The sequence below is a fragment of the Pyxicephalus adspersus genome, chromosome 3 (assembly GCF_032062135.1).
Source record: "Pyxicephalus adspersus chromosome 3, UCB_Pads_2.0, whole genome shotgun sequence".
Lineage (NCBI taxonomy): Eukaryota > Metazoa > Chordata > Amphibia > Anura > Pyxicephalidae > Pyxicephalus > Pyxicephalus adspersus.
Window position 1 is genome coordinate 116,878,886 of NC_092860.1, and position 12,935 is coordinate 116,891,820.

Consider the following 12,935-nt stretch of genomic DNA (forward strand, 5'->3'; position numbering starts at 1 on the left):
CTCAAGACATTGCTTTACCTGAAAATAATAGTATTACTAAACGTCCTTTTTACAAGGAATGTAATTTATGAATAGAGTTGTCTAACCAAGATTTGGGCGATGTAGTGAGCTGTGTATTTACTGTATTACATGAAATTGCTAGTGTCTGTCTAGTGGCAGCAGTGACATATCAGCCATTTCTGGCCGCAGCTCTAAATCCCGAGAAAGAATTGTTAAAAAGAAAGAAGGATTTAGATTTCTCTGCATCCCTCCAGGTCAAAACTTTTATGACTGTACCAGTATTTTAATTTGTCAAGACCAAAATATCAATAAGTGTTATTCTCATTGTTTCCAGAAGAATGCGAATGGTAAGGTTGTTTGTTTTTTCCATTGTTGTTGTTTTCTTTTGCAAAGATCTATTCGTGTCATTGCATTGCAATAATGCGCAATACAATGTTTATGTTACTGCAAAGCACAATACTTCTGTTGGTACACTGTGGTGTTATTTGTATTGGATAGCACCGCAACACATCAGTTGTGCACTGCACTGCATAAAACCATGTGTATTGCAGTGCATGGTATTATAGTTGAGTTAAGCCTTAATAGTTTTAAATCACAGACCCAGAACATGTGTAGATCAAACGGATATATATTGTTTCAGGTCATTTCATTATTCGTAACTTAACAGCAAGTGAAATACCATTTTCAAATGGATTTGTCAGCAAAAACAATCTTCAAAGGCTATTTATGATCAGTATGTTTTAGGGCCAGTACAGCAAAAATGTACATTTTAGTTAAAGATGGACCCTGGCAGGCTAAGTCAGCCCCTGCTTCTTAAATGCTTAGATACTCCCTACCAAAATTCCCAAATCTGTCCTTGCAAAATTCGGAAGATTTGACTATTTCCATCGACCATTACTTGTTTCATCCTCTGCTCTCTCATTCATCATAATATGAAATTTTAAAAAGGCAGAAGTGATAGTGGGAGTGCTTCACAATGGCTAACGACAAATGTCTGGGGATGCAACTTTTCAGCACCCATGGAATACTTAAGTTTCAGTTTTGGTTGGAATGATCTTTATAATATAAAGTAGCCCCCAGGTTACATACGGGATAGGGACTGTAAGTTTGTTCTTAAGTTGAATTTGTATGTAAGTCAAAACAGGTACATTATTTTAATATATGCAATTAGGACAGATGTTTGTCGCAACATATTAGGCAGCATGGTGTCAGTTACTGTATAAAATCCTCACTGTGAGTTAATCACAAACAAAGCAAAAAATAAAAAAAATTATTATGGAGCCTAGACATTAATTAACTTCTGGAGCAAGCTGTGCTTTGATATGCAAAAGAAACAACTGCTGAGTTTGTCTCGGCCAATAAAGAGTTACAAGAGGCTGCAGAAAGAGCTCACCCCCCTAAGATCACCCACAACCTCAGCTGTGTCTTACAAAAGATTTCTTCTTCAAGTCATGCAAACCACCCTCCTCTCCCCATCAAGTTCGTTCTGCACAGGAGTAAGCATGGAAGCGTTTGTATCTAGGAGTCGTCCGTATGTCGGATGTCCCGGTAACTACCTGTATACATAAATCACTTCTCCAGTACATCATTGGTAATTGTATTTTATTGAAATAGAATTCTAGATTATATTAAAGCTGTGGTAAATGTCGAGTCTTCTATTTCTTCTTAGGAATATTATGATGCTTGGAATTGTAGTTTTTATTCCACTAGTCCTGTGAACTGCACACCACGAGATGCCTTCTGGAGTAACTAAAAGTGAATGTTAAAGGCACCCAAAACTTTTATTTTTATTTTATTAGATTTATTATCTAAATTAAACAAATAATTAGGGGATTTTAGATACAAGAACAAGAAGTTATTGTTCCAAGAAGGTACACCCAGACACAGGTTTCTAAACGATTGCCTTGGACACTGTAGAGATAAAGGTTACCAGTGCCCATCCAAAACCAAAAATTTATCTTATCTGTAAAATATTTAATTTATTAACTGGCAATTTTGAAGGGTGAGTGTGAGAATGCTTTTATTTTATTGAAGTCTTTTTAGATATTAATCATCCAGTATTGTTTGAGATACAACAATAGAATCGTTGGTAATTGTCTGTATCCGCTTGAAAGTGCATAACCTAAAAGTGGCCTGGGAGACCCTAACTGCAATCTGACTGCATATTAATATTAAATATTAGACTCAATTTTCTGATAGGCTGAAGAGCAGTGGTTTGTCACATTTTAAAGCTAATGCTAAACAGTCCTTGCATCTGTTTTCTGTTGAGGTTTTGTTGGTGTTGACTCATTCATGTGAAGACATTGTTTATTTGCCATAGCAGCCTATACATTCTCTATGGTACTCATGCAAAACAGCACAGACATGCTTCTATTAGATTACTTTTTAAACAATCATAAAGAGTTTTCAGATAGAATTAGCACACAAGTTTGTTTTTCAAACTGCTGTTTAAGGATGAACACTGTCTAAACAAAACATGGATCTAAAACAAATTGCTTTCAGACTTTGGTGAGTGGGATTCGTAAGATCTTCTCCCAGGGATGATTACCAACAACAAATAAATGCCCTGCATGCTTTATAATAGGAGTCATTATACTCCATTAATTTGGCACAGAGTAATACAGTGTTTTTAGCAGGAAGGTTTCAAAAGGAGAGTTTTGCCCTGCTCCTCCTAGCCAGCATTCACATCCTGACAGGTTCACATGATATGCAATGTATATGTCTTCCAGTCTTATCCTTATGGAAACCACAACTAGATAGTGCAGTGGAATGTGATCTGTTTTATTTGCTTTCCCTTAGGACAGCATCACCGTACTGTAATACATCACTCTCTACTTACTGGAGGTCATGTTTCAGAGGTATGGGTGAAAATTCTACAGTGAGTGCTACTTCACACACAGGGAACTAGCAGTAAAATGATTTCCCTGAGATACATAAATGCTCCCTGACATCCAGAGTGATTTCCATCCCAACCATTTTTATTACTTCCCCTTGACCATCACTACTGGACAATCAAGTGGCAATAAAAAAATATTGCCTTTTCAAATAATTAAATTCAATTTATAAACAAATATATGTAAAATAATAGTGATTATTAAACCTGTTAGATAAAATAGCACTGCCTAATCACAATGAAATCAGAATGTATTCCCCTCTTTCCATAGCCCCCTGGGCAACAGAATGGCTTCGCTCCAATAATACCTTGTGTATTAAAAGTGCAAAAATGTTGCTCAGTTATTATCATCATCATCATTTTCTAATAGGTTCCACAATGCAAACAAATTTTCTAAAAAAATTACCCGTTAAACTTTGAAATTTCTTTATGAAGGCTATAACTACATTCTTATAAACAACAGGATACACATAAAAAACAGAACATTATTGACAATGTAATAATAAATGGATCAGGAACTGACCAAATTAATCACCAAAATGAGCCAAATAATAGTTTCAGAATTGCTATGGCCACCATTTTAGAGCAGTGGTCCCAAACCCCCCTGGTAGTGGACTAGTGCTGGTCCATGGTTGGTGAGTTGGGGGCACAAATGACAGAAGCGTACATAAGTTGTACATATACTGGGCTGTGGCAAAATTTTATTCTGTTACTAGGCCCTGCTGTAAGAAAGGTTGGGGACCACTGATTTAAAGCATTAAGAACCCTAAATCATGTAATATGTTTTTTTATTATAATAAAAGCAGAAAAAAGTAAACAAAGGCAGCCTTTAAAATACATGTATAATGCCAGGGCTGATAAAAATGTGAAAAAAAAGAAAATCACAAAAAAAAAACAAAACACTTTTTTCAAGCAATGGAGAAAAACACTTTTTTTCAAGCAATGGAGAAAATCACATTTGGTGTTTTTTTTCTTTGTTTGTTTTTTTATGGAAAGGGTGCCGCAGTCACAAATGCATATACAAGCTTTTCGGGAAAGGCTGTCACTACCTATTACAGTCTACTGGTTGTGCATAGCTGTTGTCTTCTTTTATCAAGTGGTGGCATTGTGTGACAGAGATACACACTCGCCATAGACTCTCTGACTGCTGCGCCATGATGGAATCGTTGCACTGCTAGAGCATTCGCTTGGCTTGCTTGCACTCTATTCTGCACCTGAGCATCCAAGTGACTTTAAAAGAATGATATTTTCTTTATATTTTTCTTCACCTATGGATGAAAAGATAAAAAACGTCTTTGCCTTGTTTTATTTAGGAAGACTGCATTAGGAGTTTTATATATTTAATTTGCTATATATATACATTATATACTTGATTATATAACAAGTATAAAACTTAGGTACTTATTTTTATCTTGAGAAACCAGGAAAAACTTCTCGCCTTGAGTATTAACCCTACGGGTAGAAAATGCTGACCTGTATTTTGTCAGTAGGTTGTCCAGTAGCTTCTCTCATCTCCCCCTTAGGGCCTGCATGTCCAATTGAATGTGTGTGTATGCTTCAGTATAGAAAACCTGTTGGCTTAACTTTTCATAAAAAAAAAAAAAAAGTAGCAAATAGCAGTTCAATCAATGAAACCAGGACAGAACAGATTAGTGGGTGCATCTGTACAATCTTTGCTTCTTATTTTTTGAATGTCATATCACCTTCCTGAGAGCTGTCTTAGCAACAAGTCCATTTTTACAACCCAGAGTCCAGACTATAGGCATGGCATTGGGTCCTTAAATTCTAATCATCGGCTAAATGCTATTTTACCAAGCATGATGACATAAGAAATGTCTTCACTAAAATATTTTTGATTCAGATATCCACATCTTAATACCAGATGGAGCATAACTTGAGCACATCAGATTTAACAAGGCTTTAAATAAGTGTACTGTTCTTTTGTCATTCCTGACACCAGAGGTTGTCTGATTTTGCTTGTAACAATACAATCATTTTTATATAAAGTGAGGCTAATTTTGTGAAAACTGGATAGATAAGCTGCAGTTTCATATTTTGGATTGACCTCTTGTCTGCATGAAATTTTAGGGAAAGTGTTGACGTCATGACCCACATAAGGTAGAAGGAGCCTGGCAGGTGTCGTCCTGCTGCAGTCACGGGCAATCCCAGTAATCAAGAGGCAGGGATGTTGCTGCATGGGAATGAAACAAATGCTACGCTTTACTCACACATTAGCATCCTGCAGCAGTAAACAGACTGGAGAGATTGATGATGACAACAACAAATGTGTGGTAATTATAGACACTAGCATTCTTACAGGGAAAAATTATCCTATGTGTTTCACTTTTCTTCAGCTCAGCAATTTTCATTGAGATTATCAGTATTGTGCTGCCCAATGCCATACAAGATCCAATAGAACACTACCCCCTGCGGCTACATATTCCATACCGTCCATGTTTCAGTGTATTAGAACCTTCAGAATATTCCAAATTGTTGTGTTTACACACAAAAGGCAAAGATGATGCAAAACTCAACAAACCTTATCAAAAAAATGTTTATGGTAATTGGCAAAACATTAATTATTGTAAGGGTGCCCGCATTTTGGATATTGATTTTTGTCTTATGTATGCTGCATACAAAATGTGCGCTTTGAATTCAATTAATTTAATAGATGGACTAGGAGAGATGTTGTAGCTTTTTCATGTCTTAAAAAACAGGAATATTTAGCAAAATCTGCCTTAGGCAGAAAATCTAGAAAATCTATTTTACAGGTGGAGTCCACTTAGCAAAGTGAATGTTTAATTTCCAAAGTGAATAGTCACTGAAATAAGTACAGGTGAAGCTGTGTTCACTTTCATAAATTTAATAAAAATGTGCAAAAAAAAAAAAAAAACACAGCTTTAACTTATTCACTATTCTCTGTGACGTCTGCAGTGAATTGTCCCCGTGAGCTGTTTTAAAATGTCATTATCAATCAATTTTTAATCAATGTGTGGATTCACTATGTACCAGATAGATTATTCTGCAACTGGTTGTACCAGTCAGGTTAATGCAGTTTGCAATTTCATGAAAATGTTCTGTAACCACAGTAGGTAAGAAATGTTTACACTCTAAAGTGTTAATTTTAAGTACACCTATTACTTCATATGTTGGCAGTAACCCTACTCCTATTTAAGGCTGTATACTGCCAAACTGCCATCAAATTTGTTGCTGCAGGTCCCCTTGGGAGCATCTGCAGTATGTAAAAGACTATTTTTCCATTTTGTATAAACTTTGGAAAGAAGGACCACTGCAGTACATTCTAAAAATCTGCACTCCACATATCTAGATGAGCCCACCATTGCTTCATAGATATTCTTTGCAGGTTTAGCAAGTTTAGCAGGTTGCATGAAGCAAGTGTTAGGGGCTTCCAGGGTGTCCTATAGCAATGAATTCTCCAGTGTTACCATTAAGTAGTTAGTGGTGCATTATCATCATTTGATAGATGGAATAATAGGTGTGTTTTAATATTGTTTACATTGCATTTATCATTTTACATACATTTATCTTAAATTACTGGTTAACAAAAAGAATGAAAGTAAGGTGTTGGATCATTATAAATATCCCACATACTGATGGCTATGGTATAGGGCACTACAATCAAGCTTTCTATTTCTGGATGTATTCTCATGATTTATGAATAGGCTCACAAAATATCTCAATTCTCTTTGTACAGAAGACAGGTACACTTAAACATAGCAAGTCTAATCCTATTATGCGTGACTCAGACAAGATATTTTTTTTGGGTATAGGCAAAGCGTTCCATAATTTCTGCACATATTTTTATGCTTAACTTGTAGGACAAATAACACGAGACTGCATTTCAGAGTGCTGTATGAAATGTCTGTTTTTCTTCCTATCTGGTAACCATTACCTTACTGATCCATCAGCGCAACTATAGGCAAATATAACCATTTTTTTTACAGCCTCTCATTTACAGTTGTCATCGTAAGAGCTATATTAAGATACGTGGCTTGTTTCCAGTCCAAGAACATGTAAAACCTAATTACTGTTTAGAAAACGTCTCTTTCATGTCAGTCCAAGATAGTGTTGAGCCAGGTCAGGATCCAGATATGTGCCTGGATAAACACATTGCTGCAAGCACATTTGGCTGGTGATTATCGCATGGATCAGCTTTGTATGTTTGCAATATGTCTCTGGCCCACTCTGTTAGCTTTCAATACTATGATGAAAAGCCTATGTTTGCTTTACAACGTGCTTGAGAATATCAAGTTCCTCCCTTCGTATTCCAAGTAACTTATTGATGCAGTCAGCATATCTTTTCTGTCTTTGTCAGCAATACATCAGAAAAGTATATCTTAGGCTGTCTGACAGTTAACGCTCTACTCCATCATAAAGCCAGTGTCATTTTCCCATCAGTGGTTAGCATACACTTGACTCTTTGCATTTCTACAGCCTTACTAGTAAAAATAGGTCAGGGGGCTGTGGTTGTATTGTGAGTTTGATTTGGTTCACGTTAAAGGGAACCAGTATGAACTGTAAAATAACAAAAGGAGTAAGTCCGGCAGATGAATGACAGCATAATCTGTCTTATCTTTCCTTCCCTGTAAACCCTCAGGGCCTTGGTAGACTAGCCATGCAAATAGTGGTTTTAGACTTTTAGTGTGCAGTCTACACCCTCCACCCTGACCTTGTATGTGACAATACCTGGGCCTACCGATGGGCTTCATATTTGATTTGGGATAGGATTAGGACATGTCTACTCTCTACTACATGGAAGTGGAGACACCACAGGACAGGTACAGGATGCACTGGTGGCAAAGAACTTGCCATACTGGTGAATATTGGCATTCTACACTTACAGCTAGAAGAAATACTTTAGTTGTTTTAGCATTCTAACAGGGGTGCCTCATATACCTGTAAAGGAGATTCACGTGGATGACAGTTATTATTGTTACAACATATACAGTACACACACAAACACACAACATAAAAACTGTTGAAATACTACATCAATCACTAAGATAATACAGTAATACAATATTGTCAGACTAGTCATACCAGTTCTTATTTGTAAGTGTTAAAAAACTTTTCTGAACACCTAAAGCTGACCTCTTGGTAAATATTAACCCCCTTCATACCCCCCTCTAAATAGTAGCTGGCATAAAAAAATCCCTTTTACTCAATTAAGGACATAAGTACTTCTGAGGAGAGGTCATTGTTTAGGGTCAACTTCAGGGCCTGCGTGATGTGGACAGTGCCTTGTGTCTTCCAGTGGTGTTCCCCTTGGGATCCACAGCAGCATTGACTTCAGCACTAAGGAATTGGCTGTTGGGGGGGCTAATATGCAGTGCTAGACCTGAACATGTAGGAGGGCAATGATGGAAGGTAAAAATTGTCCCAATATATGTTTACGGAACCTAAACTTAAAAAAGAGTTTGTTTTTGGTGTATTATCTATAAATTGGTTATGTTCTCTAAGCAGTGAAGAAAGTGTCACAAGACATTGTATATGAGTCTGATCTGGACAGTGGTCCACAGAATATAGATGGCTCAATAGTAGCATTGTGACTAATGATGTGATTACAGTAAGGTTGTTTTTATATTGATCATTTCGTCACAGGCAGCATAATAATGCCAGCTGGACCTTGCGTCAGGGCCCAGTAGCATTAAGCTGGTACTCTGGTTGCTTTCACTGGCTGAATCCTGTATTCTAACCCTATCTAAACATATGTTGGTATGATTACCAATGTTATGCCTTCTGTGTGTTGGTAATTAGGCATTCAGTGTGCTGTAATTTCCTTTGTAGATTTGTTAGTTAATCCTATTGGCATTGGTATAATATGATTCCATGTTTGCCTGCAGAATTTCATTTTTCAGCCATAGGTATTATTGAAAAAAATGGGACTGAAAATGAATCCATGATCTGCAGAAATGGCAGATTTAGGAACTTTTGTATGATTAGTGGTTACTGACCTTTCATAGCAAGCAGTCTCAGTCTATGCATGCGGCTTCTGTCACACAGCTATTGGCTTAATCAGCGTTTGTAACATTTAGACACTCAAAAAAATCATTTTCCGGATGTTCTTCTCTCTCTTCACCCAGGAACTGCAGCTTGTACTGAAGACTAGCAACATAATTGTATCAGCATAGAATGACTGCATTGTACATTAGGTCAAATGTATCCATGTTCATAATGCGTAAACAGGATTGGGAGACCAGATAGATTAATTATATATTACAATGCATATGGAACCCTGATATTGCTATAAACCAGAATGTTTAAAGCAGAGTCCTTTATTCAGGTCCCTGATGCTTTACATTATATTGAATAGATAGAAATACAACATAGCTTTATATTAAATAGCTACTTACTAGCTAATTACTTTTGAATATCAAAGTTCAGGCACGTGTAGTGTACCACATAAGCTTGGATCAGATTTAAAGTCTCATTTAATCAATTGTCATAATACTAGCTAAATAAGTTATCTAAAATCTAGTCTTGATCCACTTTGGGTTGTGCAACATTTAAAAATTATGTGATTTTTTTTGTATTAGTTCTTTCTCATTTTATTCTGTACAAACCATGCAGTCTTGCTTAAGCTTACACAGTGTGCATCGCCATAGGGGAGCACAGACACCCCACACTTGCTGGAGCTGTAAAGGAACAGACCAAAATCGTTCCTCTGTTGCTGGCTGCTCTCAGAATGATGCCGTGAATGAAAAGATTTATTTGTGCCCTGCGAACAATACATGTTTTCCTTTTCAACAGAAACACTGTCTTGTCAGCATCTCCTTGTCCTCACACATTTGCAATTCACGAATGACAGCTCTATGATTACTTGGAAGAAGAATAGATGTGCCTATAGAAAAGAAGTACCCGTAGATCTTTTACTGAGCCGAAATAAAAAAATAAATTGCTCAGCAGCTGAAATCCTTTCCAACTTCTTTTAGGATTCATTCTTTTGGAAGTTTAGGCTTCATTTAAAGGAAAGGTTTGCTATGTGATATTTCTAATTTAGGTGTCCACCCAACTTCACCCTATGTGGATTGTTTTTTCAATGTTTTATGGCACCATTAAATATACCTGGCAAAAGCTAAAAAATATTTTATTGGTAGTTTTCTTGTCCAGTTACCCCGTCAGTCGATGACCAAACTTTTCTCTACTACAGTGAACAAATACAGCTGGGTCACAACCCATACCCAGCTTTCTTACTGGGCTCAGTCTTCTCCTGTGAACATTCTATCACTGATTTGATTATTTTATTTTCAAAAATATCTGAAATACATCTGCATATTTTGTACTGTGAGTTTATTTCCGGATTGAGTTCCTTTTTGATCCACTAGATTATTTTGATTTGGCAATCGCTGATTGTGATCTAAAGCTAAAGCGTGTTCATATGCTAATATAACAGTAAAAGTCTCCCATGTATTTTACAGCTGAGAAAGAACTTTCCTTTTTGTGATAAACTGATAATCCATGAGCAATGCTGTCACTTATTGAGTAATATATACCAAAAGTGAAGGACGTAGACCCATAGCTTATGAGGTTGTCAGTTTTTGGATATTAGCTACTAAAAGAGAAAACGTAGAATGAACTGGTTATATGTGGAGATTTTCACAGCTCCTCATTACACAGGAATTCTTCTTTTAAATGAATGATCTTTGTATCCAGGTGGCCTGCGTCTTTTCTTCACCATGCCAATCTTTTCCCCTCTAAGGTCACAAATGAAGAATACCTTAAGCCTCTAATAACAGAGGTAAAGTCTTCTAGATGCACAGGGAATATATTATCCATGTAACGAGGGAAAGCCTTTGTACAAATAGGCATTTTACACATAATATATTACACGTAACATACTACAAAACTGTACAGTGGATTGAAAACACCCGTCTCTCTACACATCCCGGAATTGTGTTTGTCCACATAGCTCTGTGTCATTGGTATGTTCACTGCGATTAACTGTTTAAGTCAAGAGGCTTTCAGTGTCTTCTGTCTGAGATGATGCTTCCTGCCCATATGCTTTTAGAAATGTTATTTGCAACCATTATGAAAGCAGCCAAGGCACTAGTGTTTAAGTAAGTGCTTGACTGACAAGGGTTCTCGGTATTTGTCAGTTTTCAGTTTCGGAAATTGAACAGATGAGAATGTGAGATTTATCCAACATTAGAAATTATTTGTGTGTATGTATGTATATATATACATATATTTATTTTTATTCATAATTGACATGATTCCTTGCAAGTATAAGCTTGAAAGAGAACTTGTCTTACCTCATTCTGTGGCTGAGCTGAACTGTTTAATATTTTATGAAGAAAATACTGTACTTTGTGCACAGCGTGTTTCTGTGGTATGAGGTTTAACCCTGTCCATGCCAATAGAATATTTATCAGACTTGCATTACTTGTCTGTTGTCACCATTTGACCATTCAAAATGACTGAATTGCTTTGAGAAAGAATACAAGTGTGCCGAAGGCCAGACATGTAGTTTTTTCCGGTCAGCATGTTTGCTGCTAGGCCATGTTGGAGGCGGTGGAGGTGGTCTATGTTTGCGAGCATTGTTTTCTTTGTAGGAAATGTTACACTGGCACTGCTGAAGTCATGTGTGGCATTGCCTGAAGGTAGTTCTTTTAAATGTTGGATTTACAGGAAGGAATACAGAGTTCAGGTATCACTTCAAAGGCATATATATATATATATATATATATATATATATATTAGGATTTTTATTGTAATTACTACATTAATAAAATGTGCTTTATACAGAAAATTGAAAACAGAATAGACTTTCTTCAAGACGAACTGTCACTGGAGGGGGGTCAAACTGCTGCACGTATAAAATGCAGACCTCAGGAGAGGTTTTTGCATAGCAGCAGACTTCCACAGCTTCCAGTTCTGGCTGAATGACAACGTTTTCTCACTTACTACCCTTTCTACTTTTCATGGAGACTGCTCTGGCCCTTCACAGTAGTTCTGGACCCTCAGCCCTATTCTCACCATTCTTTTGGCCCATAGCAATGATGTACAGCTTTACTGGCAAATAGCAATGCGTAGGATAGTTTAGCATTATTGGGAAGTACCTCTAGGTGTCTGCACCTCATACCTGCAACCGTATGCCCCTCTTCTCCCCAGGGACAAACATGGTCCATATTTGGGTCAGTTATTAATCAGAGCCATATTAGAATTGCTTTTCCTACATCAATCATCTCAGTAGTGTACACCTTGCTTTTCGGGCCTATTCTTTTCCACCAATTTTCTCCTACAAAATCCAGGCAATCATACATGATTTATCCTGTGACTATTGAACATGTGGCTGAAATTGAGCTCAGGTTGTGTCAGATACCCAAACCCTGTCATATATTTTAAACAAACTGATAGATGAATCAGTGTTTATTTTTCCAGAAGAATGCATTCCATATTATTATTGCTTGGGTTGGTCATAGATAGATGAGTAGATGTCACACAACAAATTAAGATTCTCCCTGGATTGCACATCCTGGTCAGCTATAGTCATTTGTAATTTTGTATTTTTTAAGACACCAACACGTAGCTATCTTCCACAATTTACCAATACGCCCATAATGCTCCTTATACTCATTATACATAATCTCACATTCTTCTAATTTTATTGTATTCTATAAGATAATTATAGGAGAGTAAATTCACAGGCGGCTCACTTCAATTTTAGTTTAGACATTCTTTTTTTTTTTCTGTAAAACAGTATAATTTCTAAACACGCATTTAAAATATTGTTTTAATTAGTGCTAAAGATGAAACAATTAACTTTTACAAAACATTTTCCATCATTTGCTCTTTATACTTGCTTAACACACATAATTGTGTGAGCATTTCATTCAAATTAAAGATCTTTTGTTAATCCTTCCCTACTACTTCTACCTCCTGGTATTTTGTATATGTTTCACGTTCAGCAAGGAGAAAAATTCCGATGAAAGGTTGACAGTTTGTTTTGTGATCAGTCACGTAGTTCACATTGATCATTGTCATGTTACTTGCTGTCCATATATTTACATACTTCCTCTAC

The 12,935-nt window shown here is 36.5% G+C and overlaps 1 protein-coding gene across 15 annotated transcripts in view; it reads left to right on the top strand.

The window, feature by feature from the left end:
• Nucleotides 1-12,935, top strand: part of TENM3 (teneurin transmembrane protein 3) — a 699,726-nt gene that overhangs the window by 420,674 nt on the left and 266,117 nt on the right. The window lies entirely within an intron of this gene.